This window comes from Gossypium hirsutum, chromosome D01 (assembly GCF_007990345.1).
Source record: "Gossypium hirsutum isolate 1008001.06 chromosome D01, Gossypium_hirsutum_v2.1, whole genome shotgun sequence".
NCBI classification, from domain to species: domain Eukaryota; kingdom Viridiplantae; phylum Streptophyta; class Magnoliopsida; order Malvales; family Malvaceae; genus Gossypium; species Gossypium hirsutum.
The window spans coordinates 50,621,736-50,632,914 of record NC_053437.1 but is presented as its reverse complement, the minus strand read 5'-3'; the positions used below and the strand labels follow the sequence as shown (position 1 = coordinate 50,632,914).

At 30.6% G+C, this 11,179-nt stretch overlaps 1 pseudogene; it reads right to left on the bottom strand.

Moving 5' to 3' along the window:
* Nucleotides 1-2,962: 2,962 nt before the first annotated feature.
* LOC107921583 (plant UBX domain-containing protein 13-like) lies at nt 2,963-5,078 on the bottom strand (annotated as a pseudogene).
* Nucleotides 5,079-11,179: the final 6,101 nt, after the last annotated feature.

Below are 11,179 nucleotides of genomic sequence, written 5' to 3'. Positions count from 1 at the left end.
CAAAAATGAAGATTCTTGCCTGCAAAAATTTGGAGCATATCTATGACACAAAGGCTTTAAGAAAAATTATTCAGGGCTTGGTTTTGGAGTGGAATATAAGTAAGAAAGTATTTTCCATAACTATGGATAACTCTAATTTGAATGATGATATGTTTCAGAAGATAAAGGAAACTTGTTTTAGTGACCAAGGTTCATTTCCTTCAAATCACTGGTTCATCAGTTGCACTCTCATTGAGGATGGTTTTCGTGATATGGATGTAATACTTTTGAAATTAAGAAAATGCATTAATATGTTACTGAAACAACACAAGGAAAGCTGAAATTTAAAAAAGTTGTAAATCAAGAAAAGCTATAAGGCGGGAAATCATGATATGATATTTCTTTAAGGTTGGATTCTGACTTTGGTGTGCTTCATAGTGCCTTGGAATCAAGAAAAATATTTTTTCAACTGGAGAAAATTGATGGAAACTTTAAATTAAACCCATCAGTGGAGGAATGGGAGATGGTACTAGCTTTCCACAGTTGTTTGAAATGTTTTGATGATATAGAAGGAACTTAATCCCATACAGCAAATTTATACTTCCCAAAGCTTTGCAACATATACAAGAAATTTCTTCATCTAGAAAAGAGCAATTATCCAACTGAAAAGGAAATTTGACTACTATCGGAGCTTATGTAATTCGGCATTCGTTGTTGCAACTATTCTTGATTTAAGGTTAAAGTTTAAATTTTTGGAGTTATCATATACTGAGATTCATGGCCATGATAGTAAGATGCATTTGAACAAATTTCATAAAGTCTTTACAAATGTTTACTATGAATATGCCAATGAAGCTAGAAATCTGTTTAAATCTGCTTTAGACTTGGATGATTCCAATTCTTCAACAACAGATATTGCTAATGATTGTACTTTTGGATTCTTTTAGTAAATTCGCATCTGCAAGAAACTTTAATGAGGTGGCTTCGTGGAAGTCCAAGCTTGACTGTTACTTGGACGAACCTTTACTTCCCTTGGATGGAGCCTTTGACATACTTTACTGGTGGCGTATTAATACAAAAAGGTTTCCTACACTAGCAAAGATGGCTCAATATCTCCTTGCAATGCCAATGTTAATACTCACGCCATGTTTGAATTTCAATGCCATGATCACAAATCCAACCTAAAACAACTTGAATCTTGATGGCATTGAAGATTTAGTGTGTAGTCAAAACTGGTTGGAAATTCCAAAAGAAAGTTAGTCTAACTTTTAATTTGATTTAAATCCTTTCATTCTATTTTATTGCACTTCACTTGGATGGTCTATTATTTAGAGTTACATTATCTTATCACTTAATTGGGTTCATTTTGCTATCATAGATGATAGAGAAAATCATGAACACATGCAAAATATAGTAGGTACTATATATGAATTATGATTAGAAAATGATCTCCATTGAATTCTTTTTCCTATATTATGACTAAGAATTTATGAAGAATGGGTTATTTTCATTACATAGTATAAAAGGAAAAGGAAGATGGAAGAGTACTCTAATGTGGTAAAAGTTTCCAAAAATTGGAATCGAAAAAAAGCTAATAGTTGTGAAGGCATTGCCAAAGGATCCAAAAAAAAATGGTAATTGAACCATACTTACTATTCAAGAAGGATGAAAAGAACTTTCTTATTGAAATTGAAATGCCAAATGGTAATCCACCTATTATTGAAAAAGCAAAGAATATGGAAGCTTCAGTTCACAATCGAAATAGGTTGGAAACATCAATAGGAAGTAAGCTCCTTATTTGATCCATTTATCACTTATCTACTTCAATTTTCCAACCATTTTTTTATCTATTTCTCATCTTAAACTGAATCTAAAATGTTTGTAAAGAGTGGTAAGTTGCAAAATTTGATTTTATAGAGAAACTAACAATGGTGACAAATCCAAAACAACTTAAATAATGTTTCCCTTTTAACTTTGGCAATGGCTCAATCCATTATTAAGCAAAATTTCTTGATACAAAACCTAATCATGGAAGAAACATTACTACTTTAATTGAAATTCCAAAAGATGATTCACCATTCAACAATAATAAGTCAGGTCAATTTCAAAGCTTGTCTTCCGAACAACATTGAAGGAGTAGGGATCATGGTGTAAGAGGTTCATACTTCATTCCATTCCTTATACATATTCCTTTAGAGCACGTTTGGTTCGTTGTAATGAAATAGAGCTGTAATGGAATAGAACTGTAATAGTAATTCAATTGTTTGGTTGAATGTAATGGAATAGAACTGTAATAGTATTCTTGTGTTTGGTCGAATGGAATGATGTTCTAATAGCACAAAGAAAAAAACTAAAATGACTAAAATACCCTGAGCAAAATTTTTTTTAGGTAGATGATTATTGTTATTATTATTAAATTTTAATAAGATTGTTATTAAAAATAATTTAATAAAAATAATAAATAATTTAACCATATTTTAACATAATTATTATTAAATATAATTTAATAAAATTCTTAATATAATTATTATATGAATTTATTAAAACCATAATATATAATACTATAAAAATAATCTACTTTATTATTTTTAAATTGCAATACATATTTAATGTGCTAAAATATCATTAGTGAAACAAATAATTTAATTATTCTACAATGAAATATTAGATATTAGAAGTAATAAATAAATTGAGAATTATATTTCACATCTAAAATATTCATATATTAACAAAAAGTTACATGATTTTATTAGTTTATATGTCATAATCCATATGTTATAAAATTTTACAACATTAAAAAGTTTTAACATTGTAATGACATTCTATCATGTCATTTACCATCCAATTTTCAGCAATAAAACACTTCAATTTACAACATTTATACACCTCAATTACAGCAATAAAACATCTCAATTTTCAGCAACTAAACAATTCAATTTGCAGTACTTAAAACACTTCAATTTAAAACATTCAAACACTTCAATTTGCAGCACTTTAACACTTCAATTCACAGCATTTAAATACTTCAATATGCAACACTTTAACACTTCAAACATGATAAAGGCAATCTGTAAAACAAGCATTTACAGCAACTACAAGAATGAAAGGCACCACAACACTATCAAACTTGAAGCGTCCTTTTTGTAAAACTTGCCTCAGCATCCCGCTTAGAGGCCTCAATGGCAGCTTAAATCATTTGTTCTTCAATGTCATTGCCATAGTTTGGAAAATTATCAAAGGCAGGAGCGCTGGGTGTAACATGCTGGTTGTTAGAGTTATCATGCTGCCAACTTGGTTGCGCAATTGAATCGTCGCCTACTTCATCAATTGTAACAGTCTCATGGGAATTTGGGCCGAGAGCTTGTGCAGTTTCAGAGGCATCCTCAACAACAGGAGCATGACTAGATGGCTCATGGCTATTCTTAACCTATCTCACCTCTGTTGGATGTGTAACCATTGGTTCATGAGTTGAACCAGAATCACCATCGAAGAAACTGCTATGGAAGTTTCGATCATGAAGAGACGATTGCTCGTTTGTTCTAGATAATGGTAGAAATGGAAAGACTGTCCCATTTGGTACAACTTCATTTGGATCATTTATATCCATGGCATCATCTATAGGAACTATGGTTGATGTTGGCCCTTTTTTTGTAGGAAACATGAGAAAACAAACAAACAAATAAAGCTATAAACCTAAAATTACTTATCATAAAAAAAATTAGCATAATTCAAAAATATATACCTATCACCCTCACTGAAATATGCATTTACAGCTATATTGAGATTGCCAGCATGCCCCTGGTCCCAAGAAAAACAATTAACAGATAACAATGAGATGTTATATCTAACTCAATTTTACGATATGATGCAAAGAATCCAAAACTCTAAGAAAACGCAACCCAAATAGACATTAATATGATGGTAAGAAGCATTTTCCAGCAATCTCAACATTTGTCTCCAAAAAGACCTACAAAAAGACCCTTAACAAACAACAAAATCAAAACCTAAGAATCTACTAGCTAGAATTAAACCTCAAATCAACCATCCCCGGTCACTTAAGAGTTTAGCTGCAAAGCGAGTAGCAATGACGCATATGAGCTTCACTTTTAAATCGCTGCCCATGTTTATGAAAGCATGACTAAGGCATGGAGGTTTAAAAAAACTTGTCCATTATCGCTGGCCAAACATTGCATACATCTTTCTGAAGACATGAAAAGAATACAACTCTATATTCAAAACATTTACAACTTTTAGCTTTTCCCCTTTCTAGTGTCCAGTCAACCATCCAATTCCTTCGTTCTAGTTCATTTTTTAAAGCCAGTTCATTTGACTAATATAAGTTAAATCCAAGTAAAACAACTAATTGAAAAGAAAAATAATAAAATTTTCAAATAATTCATTCAAACCTTAAATTAACCCTTTGATTATAGTCATTGGCTAAAACCCAAGTCCAATTACAACCAATAAAAATTCAGTTATCTTCAACAAACGAATGAAACAATGATTAGAAAAATAAATCAACAACATTAAGCAGTATATTATAAACCCTAAAAAATTAAAAAAGAAGAAATCAACCGATCATTGATCAACCTACAATCAGAAGCCAATTCGATAATCCAGTTTAAAATTTTAACAAAATGAAACTAAGATTTAATTAAAGATTTTCCAAAAACTACCTCTAGCATGGAAATAGCAACAGCTTCGGGTGCCCCAGTGATGATGATGAAAGTGTCGATTGCTTCTTAGGTCTCACCATTGCAAAATAAGAGAGTGAGCAAAACAGTTGGGCCGGAGATCTGAGACGGTGGAGCCGGCGAAAGATGCGAAGATTAAGAGAACTTGAAGGGCGCGTAGCGTATGATGAAAGTGAAAAATCGAAGCCTTGACTTTGCTTTGCAGAAATAGCTTTTGGATTGGCTGCCGTTTTGAGGTGAGAATTTGTGAGGGTAAAGGTGAGGAGGGAAGGGGATAGAAATCCCTTTACAGCTTACCTAGGTTTCCTCTGCAATCAAAGGAAAAAAAGGGAAACGTAGAGATGGAAAGGAAAGAAAGTTACCAGACTGAAGGAGAAAATGATGGTTCCGTTACAGCTTCTTCATTCTCTCTGGGTAAAGGTGAGGGCAAAAATTGAAAATAGGGAAAAAAATTACTCCCGTGGAATGGGATGGCTATTCACTGGTGAAGGAAGGGAATGGTTATTCAACCTTTTCCCGTAATAGATCTGGAATGGATTGAGGTTGTTATATCATTACAGCCAACGAAACTAACATTTGGTGGTGGGCCCACCGAATCGAGGGAATGCATTCCTATGCTCCCAAACAAACATGTTCTAAACTTTTATGCATATATCATTCCATTCGTTATACATATTCCTTCGCTTTTATGCATACATTAAAGCTTTTACATCAAGTTTCTTTTCTTTTTTTAAAATTCTTCTTTAGGATGTTTGGGCATATTTAGTCTCAAGATTTACAGGCAAGGAGAACAAACGGCTAAATAGATGGCAAAATAATGAGTTGATTGGGCATCTGCTAGCTTTGATAAGTTAACATTGGCATATGAAGTGATCATTATTGTAACAACCCGATTTTGGGTCTAGTCGAAACAGTGGTTTTGAGACCACAAATCCGACGAGAAAAATGTAATGGCCTGAATTTTCAGAGGTGTGGGAACGGTGATTCGAGATCACTAAATTCGACAAATGGGTAGAAAATATTATTAATTTAGTGAGTATAAGTTAAATGTGAAGTTAGGAAATTTTTTGAAATAGTGAATAGTACACTAGAAATAAATATTAAAATAATTAGAATCGAAAATGAGGTATCGAGACCTCAGGGATTTTAAACCGAGCCATAAATATTTTTATAAATATTTATGTAGTGTTAAAAAGTTAGTATTAAAGTTTCGTTAAGAAAATTTAAAGTTCTGATAATTAATTGAACAAAAAGGACTAAATTGTAACAAATGCAAAATTACGGGAAATGATTAAATAGCTTAAATGATAAAAGAAAGAGGGCTTAAAAGGCAATGTCTATTTGGGCTGGACGGCAAAGGCATGAAATCAGCAACAAAGTAAGGAGAATTAATGGCAAAATTGGAATATTGCAAAATTTACTTAATAAAGTTAGGACCAAAGTGGAATTATCTAGATTTCTCTTTATTTTTATGCATTCTCATCAGCAAAAACACCATAGAAGGGTTTCCTTAAGCTGGTTCTTCCTATTTTTACTGCAGGTAAGTTCAATTCTTGATTATTTCTTGAAAATTTTGTGTTTTTGTGACTTTTACAACTAGGCCCACTTATTGTATTCATTAGTTTTTGATTCTATGAAAGAATTTGAAAGTTTCTATGAATACATGCTGGAAGTATATGATGATTTAGCTTGGAATTAGAGCTTTAAATTGTTCATATGCTGATTTTATTGAAAGAATTGAATAGAAAGTGAATGTTTGGGATCTAATAGTAAAAGAGTTTGAAGATAGAGTTATATGTGGAAATTTTGAATTTCAATAGTTGTGAAACAACTTATAATGTATAGGTAAAGTATTAATTGAGAAAATTAAATTAATTGAGGGGTTAATTGAGAAAGGACCGAATTGTATAAACTGTGAAATGTGGGGCAAAAAGGAAATCAACATTTTGCACTAAAGCAGTTTTGGACAGCAGCAGTAGTATAACTTTGAAAAATCACCAAAAATTGTGGGAATTGAATTAGTGGGTGAATAAAATATGAAATTAAATCTCATTGAGTCTAGTTTCTCATAGAAGAAAAGGTGTCAGCAATGGAATTGTAAATCATGAGATATAATAAATTTTGTGATACAATGTCAGAATGATTTTGGGTTCCCCTGTTCTGACTTTGGAAAATCATAAAAAATTAAAGAAAAATAATTATGAGTTATAATTTATATGATTAGAATCTTTAATGAGTCTATTTTCAAAGGAAATAAACAGAAATATCATCCGAATTCTGTAAAATTAGATAATTCATTTTTAGTGAAGAGTGGTCAGAACTGTTAGACAGCAAAACATGGGAAACTTTAAAGAATAAAATGTACTATTTTCCTAAACCAAAAATTCTGAAATTTTTATGGTAAGAAGGTATATGAGTCTAGTTTCAGGGAAAATTAACAGATCTTAATTTGGAGTTCTGTAGCTCCGGTTAAAAATAATTTAGTGACTCTGACTTGGGTAAACAGCTTTGAATATACATGTGAGTGAATAGTGAAATTATAGCTAGTATTGTTTAAGTGTGTTATACACATTAAGGATGTGGAATGGAGAGGAGGAGGAGGAAAAATTGGGAAATATATGAATGATTTGTGTATAATTGGTCATATGCTTAATTATAATTGATAAACGATGAAATAGAAATGATGCATATATTTGTGCAGTATTGGTTATGGTTTAAGCTCGTGTGGGATAATAAAGTTTATAGTACGTGTGTATTGTATTTTTGGTATATGATTTGACATGAAGTAATGTCGTGAATGGGTATTGAATTAACACATGTTGGAAAGTTTGATATATGAATAAATATTGTGATCATGAAAGGGGTGGTAATGTTTAAATTATGAAATCTTTAGTGAACTGGTTTATTATGTGATTATTTCCAAAAAGAATTATGTTTCAATGTACTAGTTTGCGACTATGGTTGAATGATATGTTTATATCTTGTGTGATGTGCATAGGAAACGAGTGTGGAAAGGTAATGAAATAGTAAGTTCATATGGCTAAAATTAATGATTAAATGTTAATTTCATGAATTATATAATGTATGATGAGATATATTTATTTTTGAAATGAGAATAAAATAAAAATGCGAAAACCGAATAAATGATCAAATTGAGCGGAACGCCGGATTTGAGTACTTCTGATCAGTGACAAAGTGATAAGTGGTAGCTTTAGCTACACTTATCTGATCAAGAGACAAAGTGATAAGTGATAGCTTTAGCTACACTTATCTGATCAAGTTACAAAGTGATAAGTGATAGCTTTAGCTACACTTATCTGATCAAGTGACAAAGTGATAAGTGATAAGTGGTAGCTTTAGCTACACTTATCTGATCAAGTGACAAACTGATAAGTGGTAGCCTAGCTACACTTATCTAATCAGGGACAAGTGATTAGTGATCATACGTAAGACCATACTTATACTATGGAAAAGTGGAAGTGAAGTACTCAATTTTCCGTAACCGTTCCCTAATTTGATTAAGGATGGTAAGTGACAAATGGGCCCAAAAGAATTAAAGTAAATGGTTAAGTGGTAGTGTATTTATACCAGGATGATGTTGTTATTTTAAAGTGACATTTTCATTGCAAAATTGAGAATTTCATAAATGTGTTATTGAATGGTATAATCGATAAACGTTGAGTTAAATGGTAAGTATGTATTAGTGTTGAACTTAATGTCATTGAGTTGTACGTGAATTAAATGGAAATTGCTAGTGATATGATTTAAATTGTGAGATGAAAAATTGCGAATTGAATGGAATGGAAATGAAGCATTGAATTGCATGAGTATGTATCGGGTCTCGTCGTAGGCCCTAATCATTATGATTATAATATTTTGAGGATATATTGTAAAAAGTTATAGAAGCATGTTAATTATTTTGAAAGTTTTAATTTAGATGAAATTTTATAACTCGGTTAAATACGTTTACAAGTGTATGTGTTTTAGTAATGCCTTGTACCCTATTCCGGTGTTGGATACGGGTAATGGGTGTTACAATTATAATCTAACTATACATCAAAGTTTATGTTTGACAGAAAATTGATTGGACAAGATAAAGAGTTTTGCTTAATAGGTGACAAATTAACACATTTACTCATGGTGCCCCATGGTGATGAAACTCAAAAAGAGTTTTATATTGATGATTCGGTAAGTAATTATCAATTTTTTTTAGAGATATGGGCATAACCTAATTTGGTAATCCATATATTCATATAATTTTCATAATTATAGAACTGTGTTGTGTATTAATCATGTTTTTTCTCATGTCATGTTCAAAGTTACCAGGTAGTACGAGTTGGAAATAAACAAATGTTGTTAATTAATTATAGTATGCAAGTCGTTAATATATTCTTCAAATTACTTAAAAAGAGATTTGATATATTTCCAAATGCATACATTAATCACTATTCATTCGGCTCTCAAATAGTTGTAAGAACTATATTGGCATTTTGAATTGAAATTGTTAGTATTTTATATCAAAATATTATATATAGTACCATTTAACTTATATATTTTGCAATATTAGACTTCCTTGATACAAGGATCCAGATCAGAACATGAATTATTAGCTTGGTTTAAAGTTGAGAAGCTAATAGGTGTTCATAAAGTAAGCTTTTCAATTTTTTCTATATGTATTGTAATTGTGATCTATTACATTAACTATTTCAGTAAAAAAACCCAAATCAAAAATATCAACAGCAACTTAAATCCTTGATTGTAACTAACAAAGATGGATGTAATCTTTTTTGCTTTCCTTTTTGTGATTGCAGTTGTTTTTACCATTGTGTTATCAGCCCATTGGGTTCTTTTCTATGTTGATACTAAGGAAAAAAAATTTTCATGGTTGGATCCAAATGCATCTTCTCAAATAATGTCTAATAATGTTGAAAAACAAAAAATATTACAATGGTTCACTACCTTTCTATTGCCAGTGCAGAAAAAGTAAGCATTCATCTTTTAAAATCTACACATTTTCTACTTTTTATTTACTTATTATCTTACCTTTCTTTTTTCGTTTCTTTTTGTATTACAACATAAAGCTCGTTTGATTGTGGGGTATTCGTGATGAAATATTGTGATTGCCTTACACATGGTGATTTCTTCCCTTTCACACAAAACGACATGGTTCATTTTCGACATCATATCTTTCTTGATATATCGTGGAAGATTGTATGGTAAAATTAGACAAGTTTGATGCATTGTTTTTTTTTGTTACTTTTGTGAAACCTGACCTTTTTTTTATGCATGCAGGGTACTTTCATCCTCATTTTCTACTTACTTTCTATAGTTATAGGTGAAGAACAATGTACTTAAAAATATACAGTGACGGAGCCAGGATGTTAATTTTGGTGGAGCCAAGCTAAAGTTATGTAACAGCCTGGTTTTAGCTAAATCGGAACAGTGGTTTTGTGACCACAAATTCGAAGTCAAAATATTTATTTTATTATTTTATTATGGTTTATTGCATGATAAAATTATTGTGTGAAATTTTCGTAAAGAAATTTTACCGTTTAAGTGTTTAATTCGGTAAAAAGGACTAAATCACTTAAAGCGTAAAAGTTGTGTTCTATAAGCTAAAGGTATCAAATAGCTATAGAACTTAAAAGTGAAGGTCCTTATGTAGTAAATATCTCATTTATGAGATAGTGGATGATAGTGGAGTGACAATTGGTGTTATTAATGTTTTTAAAGGGTAAAAGGGTAAATAAGTAATTAATGATAAGTTAAATAAAATAAAAACAAAGTAGCATCATCTTTTCACCATTTTCAGTCAAAAATTAAAGGGGAAGAAGCCATTTTTATTTTCACTATTCAGCAACCTTAATCCCTTCAATTAGGTATGAATTCTTAACCTGTTTTTAATGATTTTTACGTTTTTTAGATCGTTGCTTCATAATCTAGCAAGCCCGTGCCTCTGAATTTGAAACTATTAAAGATTTAACATGTTGTCATTTTTGAATGCTTGAGTAAATTGATGATTTATCATAGATTATGAATATTTGATGTTAGATTTTCATCTTTTATAAAGTGATTTTCATCTTTTATAAAGTGATGTTTAAGAAAAATGTCAATTTTGGACTAAATTATGAAATATGGAAATTTAATGGTTAAAATGTGAAATAAATTGAAAATATAGGCTGATAGTAAGATATGGAAAATTCGGCTAGCCTGGGATTTGTGTTTAATTTCATGAAATTGTGTTTTTATGTAATAAGGACTAAATTGTAAAAATGTGAAATAATAGGGAAAATGTAATTTTTCCAAAATGTGTAAATTGTGCTAAATTTAATGAAATATTTATTAAATAAGTAAATTTTGATATTATATATATTGAGATAAACGAGATTTGCATCTAAAATGGGGAAAACAAAGTATTGGATTAGTCGACCTGATTTGTCGTTTCAGCGAATAAGGTAAGTTTGTATGTTTAATAAGCATTAAATTATACATGTTTAAATGCTTAA